This window comes from Anabrus simplex, chromosome 1, assembly GCF_040414725.1.
Source record: "Anabrus simplex isolate iqAnaSimp1 chromosome 1, ASM4041472v1, whole genome shotgun sequence".
NCBI lineage: Eukaryota > Metazoa > Arthropoda > Insecta > Orthoptera > Tettigoniidae > Anabrus > Anabrus simplex.
The window spans coordinates 946,104,318-946,118,637 of NC_090265.1; the positions used below are offsets into that span (position 1 = coordinate 946,104,318).

General features: G+C 41.1%; 1 non-coding gene across 1 annotated transcript; it reads right to left on the reverse strand.

The window, feature by feature from the left end:
* Window positions 1-387: 387 nt before the first annotated feature.
* LOC136857782 (uncharacterized) lies at window positions 388-2,569 on the reverse strand. Its single transcript, XR_011017577.1, has 2 exons — window positions 2,490-2,569; window positions 388-857 (listed from the first exon to the last, which is right to left on the reverse strand). It is a non-coding gene; the product is annotated as an uncharacterized protein (transcript).
* Window positions 2,570-14,320: the final 11,751 nt, after the last annotated feature.

Below are 14,320 nucleotides of genomic sequence, written 5' to 3' on the forward strand. Positions count from 1 at the left end.
GGATGATACATTTTGAATAAACAAACAATCTCCGACCTTCTGACTCAACAGATGGCACAACACAAGAACCTCTACACGAACAGCGGGTAGGCCTATAGAGGCTAATGACTACGAAGTTAGTGACTTTTATAATTATTTACTTTACATCGCACCGATACAGACAGGCCTTATGGCAACGATGGAACATTAAAGGATTAGGAGTGGGAAGGTAGCGACCGTGGTTTGAATTAAGGCACAACCCCCAGCATTTGCCTACTGTGAAAGTAGGAAAACACGGAAAACCATCTCCAGGACGGCCCACATTGGGGTTCGAAACTACTATCCCCCGAATGCAAGCTTATAGCTACTTGAAGATGTTACTGAAGGAGGGACAATAATTGCATTGAATTTCATTGACACACTTTATTTAAAGTGTCACGCATTTAGTTAATATCTTTATATTACAAAATTCTGAATTTCATGTTATATGTAAAAACTGTATGTTAGAGAAACACAAATCATTTCGGAAGAATTACGCTGTCACTTCAAAGGAAGGGGAACGTCTTCTGTTTCTTCAGATGATGATGTACCGCCATTCTCTGATGAATCTGAGTCATTGCTGTTGGACTCGGAACTTGCCTCACAGCCAGCTTGATCAGGCCAGGCACAAACTTGAAGTTCTGGACTGAAGTGTAGGTTATCGGGGCAGCTCCCCTCTATGGGAACACCGTTAGAACATCGCCAGAACTTGGAACAGTCCTCACTGTCAGGGAGGTGCTCGGTGCGATTCTGAGGATCAGGAGTAGGGCATGATCCAACAGGACTGGAGTGAACGTAGACTGCGACTAGAGCGACCAGCGCCACGAATACGAAGATAGCTGGAAAAGTAGCAAAATAAGGTGCTTAAGTGCAAAATGAAGGTACCAACATAATGAAGGAGGTATATATGTGTGTGATTAATAAATAAATAAATCATTAAGGGAAGTTGGGAAGAAGAATAAGGACACTTACCCAAGAATATAGGCCTACATAATGAAATAATTTGTGGATGACAGAAGCAAAAGAATGTTGGCCCCGTGGTGTTGCGCTAGCGTGCCTGCCTCTCGCCCGGAGGCCCAGGGTTCGGTTCCCGGGCAGGTCAGGGATTTTTCTCTCGACCTGAGGGCTGGTTCGAGGTCCACTCAGCCTACATGATTAGAACTGAGGAGCCATCTGACGGTGAGATGGCGGCCCCCGTCTCGAAAACCCAGAATTACGGCCGAGAGGATACGTCTTGCTGACTACACGACCCCTCGTAATCTGCAGGCCTTCGGGCTGAGCAGCGTCGCTGGGCTGGCCAAGGCCCTTTCAATGGCGTTAAGTGCCGTAGGGTTTGGTTTTCTTGATTTGGTTAGAAGCAAAAGAATGGGGAGACTTGGATAACCAACAATAAAAACAAAAACGCACAAAATTACAAAGACTCAATGAGTACTAAACTTAATTCATCATAAATTTTTCTATCCTGAGAATGTTAAAAAGCAAAGCAAAGTCATCTTCGTACTGACCATAGAGGCCCTTGGAGGGGCGGAAGGTAAAGGCTTCCACTACCCGTAACCTCGGCACTTGGTGAGGCAAAGTAGTTATCTGTGATCGCCCCCAGGAATAAACCTGGTACTCATTTTTGGTGAAGGGTTTAACAATGTACTGTTAGCTCTACCTATGTCTCCCATTCTCATATACTGTATAGTTAAGTTGCATGTTAACTTCTCTACCACTAGACAATGATTGTATTGTCGCAGTAATTACAGGCATGGTCCACTTATGACTGGAAGCGACGCAATTTCGGCTGTCTGCGCGTCGAAATTCGACCTTCCGATTAACTCTACCAAATGGCAAAAAACCGGAAATATGTTGGTCGATCTATGGCTGAATTTAAATTAATTTTATCTGCTAAACACCTAATGTGTCACCCAGATCTCTTATACCCCGACATTATACGGCATGGAGTCGAATGGACATTTTCCCGCTCTTCAAAAATCCCACTACCTCTACTGGGTTTGAACCCGCAATTTGGGATCTGGAGGCAAGCACTCCCCCACTGATCCTCTCCCTCACCTCACCTTGGTTATGATTAAAGATATGCAGCAGATATTACTTTCAGATTTTGCAACAAACAAACAATGCCATCTTCGTAGTCCCCTAGAAGAGTGGAAAGTAAAGTTTTGAGCAATACCAGACGATGGCACAAAGTGGTATTCAGTGGTTAGCTCTACTCTCGACCCCCTTGGCCCCCAGAAATTAGCTTGGTACTCGTTTATAATGTAGGTTGAGTGATCGACGTCCTGATGAGTAATGAAAACTACTACCTTCTGAATGATCCATCTCAGCTTTGACTTTGCAATAATTAAAAGTGTTTAATTTTCTTTAACTTACTGTGGGATATTTCACTCGTTTTGGCGTTTAGTTCATCTGACAAATTTATAAATTACTTCTTTCTCTCGAGCTGTGTAATAAATAAGGTGTTCAGTTACCTTTCATGGCGTAAATCAGGAGTTGTTGTTCTTGCAGTAAAGGAGACGCTACTATCTGGACATTGTCCACGGCTCCTTTTATACCTGACAGCAGCTAATCTTGGTCGGATTAACTTATCATTCAACTATTATCCCATGGATCGTCTTGTGGACTGTAAACTGCGCCATTATAATACGCCAGTGACAGGAGATAAATTTATGGACATCGAGTTTTACCTATGCACAGAGTACTTCCTATATTTCAGAGAACATTGGTGTACAGAGATATTTATTTGATCATTGTTTAACTTTATGACTGATTTATACAAAGGAGAATCTCAACCTGATATGTCTCTAATCTGATACTTTAGACTTATAATATAAGGCATTTCTAAACTATAATTACCGGTATACATAAAGAAGAAAATATGTAGAACTAAGTTACTTGCCACAAATTACAGCATAATTTTAAGCGATTAAACTACAAATATATCAAAATTTTAACACGATCGTCACGCAATATAGTATGTTGTAGGTTAGATTAACAATTCTTTTCTCACAATACAAAGTAAGAAATCTGCCAGTGACATTTTCAAATAGTAGTGAAGTTATTATTCATTGTTAATTCTGGTTTGTACAGTGTGCACAGCTCAACATTGCCATGCTTTCATGCCGAAATAATCCCAGTATGGAGCGTTGTTTCGATTGCATTGAGGCATGACCTTGCATCCATAGTGTCATTGTATCCCGCTTTTCGTCTTACGTACCTGAAGAAGAGCTCGATGTCATCACTTATTAGGCTCCTCGTCAATACATAAAACAAATATGTACTCTAGAGGTATTTTACGCAGTCAACAGTGGATTGGGAAGTCAAGATCAATGCCTGATACGTTTACCTCGTGAATAATTTCACTTTCCCTGAGTACATTTGAATTTTCCTAATAATTAATTAACTGAGGCGTTCATCTTCAATGATAAAAAATGATAATTTGTTCTCATTCCTGGAATATGTCCCATGCGAGGTGCTGCAGACGTTATGCGCATCGAACAATTTTATAAAATGCTCCATAAGACAAATGGTTTATTTAAACTGTCTCGTCTTTAATGTTCACGGGACAAACCACCTCCATACTTTTTTCAAAAAAATATTGTTTTTAGCTCTTGCTACATTCATCTTCTCCAAATTTGTTGAGCAAATTACTTTTCTGGTTAGTTTCCTTGCCGGCTTCATAACTGAAGATTTCTGAGTTTGAAGAGGCCTCTCAAATGATCGCCGGTCACGGTAGCATTGTTTACAAACAAAGGCCGGCGCCAAATTTTTGGATTGCACGATTTTTATAACAACTTAGGAACAGAGACTTAGCATCATCAGCTGGAAGTCGTACCTCATGCGTAATGCTTCCTCCGCATAATGTTTTAAACACTGAACATTCACTGGAAACTTGTAAAACGAAACTCCACGACCTTTAATTTTTCGTGAATAAGCCATGATTGCAACTGCGAATGCTTAACATCAGAAGAATTTACACATTCATAACCAACTCACTTAATAAACACGTTTAAAGGCGCGAACCCGCTAAACAGGGGTGTAAGAAAGCGATCCTAGCGGCCTGGCATTGAACTTGAGTGTGACCACTTCGATAGCATCTTACGGGCTCTATTTCAAGGCCTTGTATTATAACGCAGACAACGCTTTATTTATACAAATCCACAGCCGCAGTAACTTTGGCGACCAAGGCCTACGGTAACGACTAATATGACGTCACTTCCAACACATATTTTGCCTCATTACGCAAATTTTCGGATGACCCCCAGCCAAAAGACATATTCATGTCTAAAGGAAGTCCTGGAAAAGGAAATGGAATTTCTTAACGAGCAATCTCGCACTGTACCTCCCAAATGAAAAAAATCGCCGTGCTTGACCAACCAAAATGATGGTTCACAGCCTTCTTCACGATTCCTTCGTGTAATACCGTCAAATGTTTGACAAAACCGAAGTAAACAGTTCAGCGAAGACGAAAAGTACCAATGGATGAAAAAGGAGGCGTGGCACTTGACGTGCAAGTGTTACGAATTTATATTTTTAAGTACACTTGGGGAGTGAATTCAACCAAATCCTTCTGTGACTAGATTCCCAACATAATAAGGGAGCAATTTCAGCAAAAAGAAATTTTTCATAGTTTTCAAGGATTTCATGCATGTCTCCCTAAAGAATCCAAACATAACAGACACATGAGAAGTAGCTTGTGAAACTAGTGGATATTGTTCCCTGCAGAAATAAATCACTGGACAGACCGAGGAAGAGATGAAGTAACAAACTAAAGGTTGCCATACATGCACAGGAAATCCTCAAGCAAAAAAACATCCGGGATTTCCTTGGGGATTTTCTCTACCTAACCTTCACTCACACACGGAGAGGATTTTCCTCACCCCCCTCAAGGAAAAGGTCTTGAGATTTTCTCCAGATTCAACCCCAGTTCTATGTTGACTGGGCGGTTGTTTGTTGATCTCGTGGGTTTGCCATTTGTGTTCATCATGGCCACAATGGATGATATTCTAGCGTCTGCCGGTTGTGTGGTATGGAACAGCGTTCGCATGAAAAGGCGCAGAAGAGGTGTATGGTGCAAGAAGTGGCTTTTGAAGATAAGCGTGTATTCCCTCAAAAATCTAATTACTGAACTGAAGGTCTTCCCGAAAGATTTCCACAAGTATTTGAGGATGGATCACGATACATATTTACATCTTCTTTCATTGGTCACCCCTTTTATCGCTAAAGGGTTATGAGGCAAGACATTCTTCTCCACTAAACATTGAGATTATTGGCTTCATACTGCAAAAATATGGCAAACTACCTCACCTCCCCCCCCCCATCTTGCCTAGTACGCCTCATTTGGACTCGGCCATTGGTTTTTGTGGTTTTCCTTTTTACTGCATAGCCTTTGGTGGTGATATTTGAGGATCCAACCAGCCTCTGGGCTGATGATCTAACAACTGAAAAAATACGGCTTGAAGGCGAAAAAAGAATTGATTTTTGTTCGGGATTTTTGGGTCTCTCTCCACCCACTGCAGCCTCAAGGACGCTGCCAAACATGTTGGGGAATTCCTCAAGGCTTGGACTGTTAAGGGCGAACCTTGAGGAAATCCGGTTCGTGTATGGCCGCTTTAAATACAGACTGGTGGGAGAGAGCATTGGATAGAACACATTGGAAGATCACGATATGATGTCGACGACAATGATGATCTTTTCATTTCAACAATGTATGGAAGGAAATGAAACACGCAATAAAACTACACAGTAGCCAGCTTATTTGCATTTAATTATTTTACTTAATGAATCAATTTATAGTTAGCTATTTTCCTCCGAGAGACTTCAAAGAGTAAAGTTATCAAAGTCCCCAGAGTGGCGTGCAGTGAATTCATTATCTTTCAACGGTTTCAAGTTCCTATTGCAATACGTTCTACTAGGTAAATCAAGCACGTCTTTAACCACCTCGACTAGGCAATCCACTGTGCATACAATGGTAAAAGAATAATCGCAAAGAAAAGATAATGGCTTGATTATGAATAAGCTCTTGCATATTCGGGTCAATATCCCAAGTAGAGTTCTATTTTTGTTTTTCCTTAATCTTGCTTCGTGCTTCAACGTTTATGGTAAATGAGTGTTTAACACTATGCCTTGTTAATTTTTGAACTCACTCTATTTACGTGTTTTTATATACCAGATGGCCCGCCAGCGCTGTGCTTTCTACTTATAAGTGTCCCGCATGCACTACTGATAAATGGGATGCCTAATAACTGACTTTCACGGGAGAATTACTGCCTGTAGATTATTTACGTCAGAATACGAAGAGTTATCAACCGGACGGCCGCTCGCTGTATGTTTCTTTGCACTACACGCCAAATGCGCCCCCTTGCGTTAGTAAGCCTCGAGCAAGGGAGCATCAGTCGAAGAATGAAACTTCGCTAGTGGAGGGGTTTGAATACAGACCCCGGAGCTGACAGGATCTCTGCAAACCAAGCACGCTACGGTGACGCTGGCTGAAACCAACTGTGTGTTTCTATTTGATGCTGATTTCGCTGCATGGCTCTCATGCCAGTCTTAAGTCACGTACAGATTTAGCAACATCACCGGGCAATGCCCATTTGAATTCGCTCGCGAGGGGATCTGATTGGCTAACTTGAGCAGCTGATAAAATTATAACGGTGCGAGATATCGAATTACTTCTTCATACAAGCAACTTTTTGGTATCTGTACGTGTATAAATTAATTTTATTTTCTGCATCCTTGGCATGTTTATAAATGCACCCTGTTCAGAACGTATCTAATAAAATGCCTGTTATTTGTATCACGTCCGAAATATAACACGTTGGAGTGCTCCTTTGTAAACCAGCGACAAGGCAACCCATTCATCACTAGTGCATGCGGGACACTTATAAGTAGAAAGTACGGAGCTAGAGGGCCACCTGGTATGTATATATCATGTTATCCTATTCTTGCTTGCTTGTTGTTTTAAGGGGCCTAACATCGAAGGTCATCGGCCCTTATCCTATTCTATTTCTGTAGTAAAAATACATTACTGTAAATTAGCATTTGCTTATATTTCGTTCAGACCCAAGGCTCTGCCGCTTCCTTAAACCTCACCATCTCACATACCCCCGGTTCTACAATTTATACAATTTATTATTATTATTATTATTATTATTATTATTATTATTATTATTATTATTAGCCTCCGTGGCTTAGGCAGCAGCGCGCCGGCCTCTCACGGCTAGATGCCGTGGTTCAAATCCTGGTCACTCCATCTGAGATTTATGCTGGACAAAGTGGAGACGGGACAAGTTTTTCTCCGGGTACTCTGGTTTTCCCTGTCATCTTTCATTCCAACAACACTCTCCATTAACATTTCATTTCATCTGTCAGTCATTAATTATTGCTCCAGAGAAGTGCGTCCAGGCTTCGGCAGCCGGCACAATCCTATCCTCGCCGCTAGATTGGGGCTTCATTCATTCCATTCCTGACCCGGTCGAATGACCGAAAAAAGGCTCTGGATTATTATTATTATTATTATTATTATTATTATTATTATTATTATTATTATTATTATTATTATTATTATTATTATTATTATTATTATTATTATTCCGGATGTTTGGCCTCTCCGCACGTTTAAGTTATTCACCAACTCTACCGCGGTGTTCTTAACAGCAAGTTAATGAACTTTTATCAAGAAAGTCATACTTTGGCCAAGAGAGTGCTCTACTTGTGGATCTACTTTGATATTAGGATAACAGAGGTCTCTCCCACATGAGGAAGTTTATTATGTAGGACTTAATTTCATAAGTGTGTATTAGTAATATTCTAAGTAGTGACACCGCATCGTCGCCCCTTTCCTTACATGGAAGTAACCAATCAGCCTTGAGGATTACGTCGCTTTAGTCCCGATCTTCCCTACCGTATTCTTTATAAGACGATACCTTTCGGCTGAGAGGTGGTATTGTGCTTGGAGCCAGTGCAACTTGCGGAAAGTAACGAGACTCGGCGATATGGAGCGACACTAAGGAGACCTGTCAACATAAAAGGTAGGAAGAGTACCTGATAATTTGGATAACTTTGGGAAGCTTTCTGTGGACTTTACATGTGGAAGATGGTTTCGAACTTGGTATCTTGAAGAAGAGGGCTAGGCATTTTATTATTAAATTCTCTATTTGGTAAGTGTTCTAGAAAGTTAGGGTCTCCTTTTACCATGTTTAAATTAGGTAGGTCTTCGGATCACGCCCTGATGGGTTATTAAAATTTCTTGGAGGCACGAGTGCGGTACCCTAGTTCTCCTCCATTCAATTTCAATTTCGGGTGACTAAAATTTTCTCTTTCTAAATCTTGTTTCCTCTCGTTTTTTGGCCTTCTTAAGTCACCCGGTAGCATGAATTATCCTCTGCTTCTAAGGCTCTGCCCACCTAGGAACTTTTCTACTTTTGTAAGGAGTGCTGTCGTGGCCTCTGTCTTTTGCTTATTGATTGGTTTTCCCTGTAAAGTTTCATTCCAACTGTAGTGTAAGACTTCTGTTCCTGCTTCATTGGATCTTTTGATTCGTATTTATTTTCGACATGAATAACAAGTTTACCCTGTTCACACTTAGGTATTGGGTTATCACCCTTAGGTTATAGTATGAGCATAGTGGCTCGGAAGATTGTAATTTATTGAGCTTTGGCTCCATTTCTATTGTACCCGCTGTCCTAAACTTTGGACTTTGTCACAATGATCTATGGATCGTTTTATGTTGTATAGGGGTTTCACCCCTGTCTTACAGACTCCATTATGTGAAAGTTTATATGGAATGTAAGTGTAATATTCAGTGTATTGTTGGGCTCTTTTTAGGGAGTGTGTCAGAGTACTTTTCTTCCATTTCCTGATGAGATTATTGATTGAGAGCCGTGGACTCTTCCTGTTATTGTGAAGTGGAAAATAAAAAATACAAACTTTCCGACATTTTAGTTACGTGCTCTGTCTGCCCATTCAACCCTTACGCTTCCTTTCCCTCTGTGATCCACAATAACCGTAACAATAATTTATTATTACCATTTGCAGTTAAAGTAACTATCCTTCCAATTCACAAAAGAAAGAACTCTATGTCATATGGCAAATGGTTACATCTATGGAAAGTTGAATTATAGGAGTGATATTTCCTCAGCAAAAAGTATAAATTACTAGAATTCAAGAGGTGACTGCACGTTTCCGCTCCTCATTAAGCGATGAAATGGAATCAACTACTTTGGAAATGGCTGGGCCGTTTTCATGTGGAAGGCCTCCCCGTCCCTGGAGGCCGCGTAGCCGACATACAACACCAGTGGTCAGGCTGGAGTTTCAAAATAATAAGGTTAGCGTTTTCATTATGCATATGTGACAGTAGCCGTCCCCCAGGCACTTTAAAAGCTCGCGCCTAGCTGCGGTAATTAGAGAATAATTAACTGCTACGGATCTTGACGTGTGTTACACATGTAATGCACCATGTAAAAATACTGGGATATGACATGTTGCATTTACAAGGAACCCTATAGCCTGCCTCTACAGTAGCAGTAATAGCCTCTGGCCAACAATATCTCTGAAGACTCAGTTGTTTAGTTAGCAATTTTACATTCCCCACTGCACTGTTAAGAGTTGTTTAACGTCATTGTGTGTCTATAGCTACTATCTTACCCAAACTTGGATGCTGGCAGTAGCGGCGATTAGTGGTGGGTATGGGGTCGCCCACTCCCCCCCCCCCCACCTCCACCCCTCTCCAATTTGCGGAGGAAACATTACAGTTTCATTCCACTTTAACCGGCTGAAACTAGGAATTATGAAAACAAACAATTGGTACAACAGGGCTAATTAGTTCCTTCATATTATTTTAAAATGATTCGCGGAAATACGCAAAAAGAAGTCGTTCGTCGCGGCTAACCTATTTGTATAGCGCCATAGCAAGTAGTGGACATTTCGCGTGTTCTGTGAGGAACGGTAACGAAAACCTACAACCTGTTTTCCGGTCATTTTCCTGGTCAGGGATGGAATGAATGAAGCCCCATCTTGCGGCGAGGATAGGAATTTTGCCGGCTGCCGAGGCCTGTCGCGCTCCTCTGGGACAATGATTAATGACTGAGAGATGAAATGAAATGATATTGGAGAGTTTTGCCGCCCGCCTCCGCTTTGTCCTTCACAAATCTAACATGGAGTGACCGGGATTTGAATTACGGAATCCAGCGGTGAGAGGCCGACGCGCTGCCGCCTGAGCCAAGGAGGCTTCTGGGGAAGGGTAGCAAGGGTATATTCTTTTGCCGAGGTCCTGGATGCTGAGGTATGATTCACCCACTTGCCGCGCGCATTCGTTAGTCTGGCAGTCTCTTCAGTTTCTTAGAGCGTAGTCAAATTATTTTGAATTGTATAATCACGCCTTACTTCTATTTAATTGTAATGCGTGTGTAATACTGTTCCTTTAGTGAAAGTTTTATTGTATAGTATTGAATCAGTATCTTAAAAACTACTGTATTACTACCGTACTTAAGTCGGCAAAATGTCAACATTTACCTGTCTGTCGAAATTCGCTCAGAGAGCTTCAAGAAACCATTTTGTAGTTTTTTCTTTCTGTTTTGGTGTATATATTTCGCCCGCCCCCACCCCATCCCACAAACCTGTCTGTACATTCCCCCCCCCCGCTACTGGATGCTGGTGTTCTAGTCAGCTCCCTAGGTAGTCCAGAAGGACACTAATCAGGTAAGATAAGTCAGAGCAGAAGAATGGGCAGCTTCCTTTCTAGCTAACAGCACATGGGTTACCAGTCATGCAGGAAGAGTACAAGGAAAAATTAATTGGTATCGATTAGGCCCTACTGTTAATTGAGAAATATTTTACTCAATTACGATTGCAATTACTTTTTCAACAAGTAAACACTAAAATTACAGTTACTTTACAGAACGTTATTAAAGAAATCACTATTGTGAGTTTCTTTCAGTTGGGGTTGCAATAACACAAAAAGGCTTGGAAGGTAAAGGAATATATTACTTAATTGTGTGTGGGTTGTTTTAGCATAGAGGCATAGAGTGGCTGTAATCACTAGGTGAGAATAAACATGATACCTTGGACATTTTGAAATTACTGCGTTGATGGGGCGGAAGTTCCTTCTGGGGATCACTGTAAAGCTATGTGTTAATCTAAGGAAAAATCTTCGTTGGGGTAATCACACAAATGGGATTGTAAATAAAAGGTACAGATCTCTGCGCATGGTTACGAGGGTGTTTAGGGATGTTGGTGCTTAAAATTATCATCGCTAATCTTCGACATCTTAAGGGGAATTACATCTATGCATTTACTAACAAGACGCCCTACAGGGTCACTTGAAGGAATACCTGTGGATGTAAAGGAGAGGGCATACAAGTCATTGGTACCCTCACCAGAATTACTTGATTCAAGAACTGGAAAAAGTCCAAAGAAAAGCAGCTCGATTTGTTCTGGGTGATTTCCGACAAAAGAGTAGCGTTACAAAAATGTTGCAAAGTTTGGGCTGGGAAGACTTGGGAGAAAAAAGACAATCTGCTCGACTAAGTGGTATATTCCGAGCTGTCACTGGAGATATGGCCGGTAATGATATTAATAGACGAATGCGTTTGATTGGTGTCTTTAAAAGTATGAAAGATCACAATATGAAGATAAAGTTGGAATTCAAGAGGACAAATTGGGGCAAACATTTGTTTATAGGAAATGGGAGTTAGGGATTGGAGTAACTTACCAAGGGAGATGTTTAATAAATTTCCAATCTCTTTGAAATCATTCAAGAAAAGGCTAGGAAAACAACAGATAGGGAATCTGCCACCTGGGCGACTGCCCTAAATGTAGATCAATAATTGTTGATTATATTTTTCCATCATTAATATTTTAGATAATGACTTTTAGCGATTGAAATTGGGTTTCTATTTACTTCGCAAATGAATTAATAGGCTCTTAAAATTCTCATCACTAATCCTCGACATCTTAAGGGGGAATTCCATCTATGCATTTACTGATAACACGCCCTACAGGGTCACTTGAAGGAATACTTGTGGTTAATTTGAAGAACATCGTTGGAAGTTACTTGAAAGTACTGGAGAGGTAAGAAATATGAATGTTATTGGCTAAACATCCCACTAACTACTTTCACGGTTTTTTGGAAATGAAATGGAAATGGCGTATGGCTTGTAGTGCCGGGAGTGTCCAAGAACAAGTTCGGCTCGCCAGATGCAGGTCTTTTGATTTGATGCCCGAAGGCGACCTGCGTGTCGTGATGAGGATGAAATGATGATGAAGACGACACACATCCAGCGCCCGTGCCAGCGAAATTAACAAGTTAAGGTTAGAATTACCGAACCTGCCGGAAATCGAACCCGGGACCCCTATGACCAAAGGCTAGCACGCTAACCATTTTAGCTGGATACGGTTTTCGGAGACGCCGAGGTGCTGGATTTTAGTCCCACAGGAGTTATTTTACGTGACAGTAAATCTACCGGCACAAGGCTGACGTATTTGAGCACCTTCAAATACCACTGGACTGAGCAAGGATCGAACCTGCCACGTTGGAGTCAGAAGGCCAGCGCCTCAACCGTCTGAGCCACTCAGCCCTGCAGATGTAAGAAAGTACTGAAAAAGTTTTCTTTATCAGATTTTTTTTTTCCTTTTTTACATTTCTGCTTCCATGCGATGTATACCAATCACTGGAATGTAACGATTACAATTTTAGTTCAAGAAGTAGATTACAAGTAAATGAAATGAAATGAAATGGCGTATGGCTTTTAGTGCCATGAGTGCCCAAGGACATGTTCGGCTCATCAGGTGCAGGTCTTTTGATTTGACTCCCGTAGGCGACCTGCGCTTCGTGATTAGGATGAAATGGTGATGAGCACGACACATACACCCAGTCCCCGTGCCAGAGAAATTAACTAATGATGGTTAAAATTCCCGACCTTGCCGGGAATCGAAACCGGGACCCATATGACCAAAGGCTAGCACGCTAACCATTTAGCCACGGAGCCGGACATTACAAGTAAATCGATTACTTTTACTTAATTACTTCCCAACTCTGCCTATCACATACTACAATATGTCGCTTAATTTCAAAGACCTCACGGGATCTAGTGTTTCAATATCCATTTCAGACCCAGCCAACATATACATGGTACACACGTACACTCCAACTTCTAGGGTGTTGTTGTTTTTTTTTTTTTTTTTGTTTTTTTTTTTTTTAATAACCATGGGTCTGAAACGAACTGTGGAGTGACAAAATCAGAAACTGTACTCTCATTATTTAAAACCTTCAATATTACACATTCTGTTGCACATGCCATGACACCTGATGCAATTTCTACGCTGGGACAACACGCAGTTCGTTTTCGTTCGTTTCGAGCAGAGCGGGAGAATGTATGAGACTCTAATTGAAGCCGAAGAAGAGCTCGGCGCTCTGGTGCTTGCTGCTGTTTACTCTTTAAGGGGAGTCATGACTGAAATTTGAAACTTCTACAACTTACCACTTACCACTTATCACAACAACACAAGCACATGCCAATACGATATAGCACCACACAAAATTTCGAGTGGGTTGGTTAATTTATTGCAAAGTTGTTAACAAATAATATTTATTTTTTATATGTTGCATGGAGAATGCTCCTCGCGTCACAGTTTTCATTACTTTTTGGGCTACAATTTGGCAGACTTGCCAAAAATGCTCATATACTTAATAATAACTCTGAGTTTTGCAGTCAGGTATAAACTATTGAAGACATAAGATTTTCAATTTTTCAATATTTATGCAATAGGCAAAAGTCTAGTTTGGTGCTATTTTAGGAGCAAAAATTTGAAGGTAATATTCAATGGATAATAAAATGCAGAAATGAAGAATGTCCGAAGGCAATTGGGAGTGGCATCTATCCCAGAGAAGATGGGAGAAGCACGACTTAGACGGTATGATCATGTCGTCCAAAGCCCTGCAGGCTCAAAGATACATACAGCCCCAATTTGATCCTCGAGGTTCCCGATCTCGTGGTCGTCCCAAGAAGCGATGGCTCGACTGCATCAAGGAAGACATGCGTCTTACGGGCATCACTGAAGCTAACGCCCTTGATTGCAGGAAGTGGAGGATGGCATGTTTAAAAGCGGACCCTGCACCAATGCGGGACTAAACGCTAGGAAAGAAGAACAAAATGCGTAACTACTCTTATGCTCGACGATGCCAAATATAAATATTATATACCAGAAAAGTGAATCTTAGTGAGGCTTATTATAGTTCAAGTTTCATTATGATACCAGTCAGAGTTCAGATTTTCATAATGATACATCTGTTTGACCAATTACG